This window comes from Mus musculus, chromosome 3 (genome assembly GCF_000001635.26).
Source record: "Mus musculus strain C57BL/6J chromosome 3, GRCm38.p6 C57BL/6J".
NCBI classification, from domain to species: domain Eukaryota; kingdom Metazoa; phylum Chordata; class Mammalia; order Rodentia; family Muridae; genus Mus; species Mus musculus.
In genome coordinates, this window is record NC_000069.6 from 75,241,977 (window position 1) to 75,242,356 (window position 380).

The window sequence follows — 380 nt, forward strand, 5'->3', positions numbered from 1 at the left end:
TCTTGTTCCTGCCTTTATTTCTCTCAATGAGTTGCTGTATTCCTTAGCACAGTGTTTTATCGCAGAAACTTACTAGAAAATGAGAACAGGAATCACGCTTCTCAAAACTTTTAGCAATTATGAACATGATGGGTTTTTTATGACATTTCCATGTTTTTGTATCATTGTCCTTTATTTGTATACACTATCTCACTGGTCACCTTCCTTCCTCTTCTGATTCTCTTTAACCTGAGTCCTGGGAATTTAACCTAGGATCTCATGCTTGCAAGGCAAACACTTTACCAACTGAACTATCAGCCCCTAGCAAATAAATCTGATATCAGATTATCTTAGAACTTTTCAACAATGTAGGATTATGTTTTATATATCAGAGTACTTTA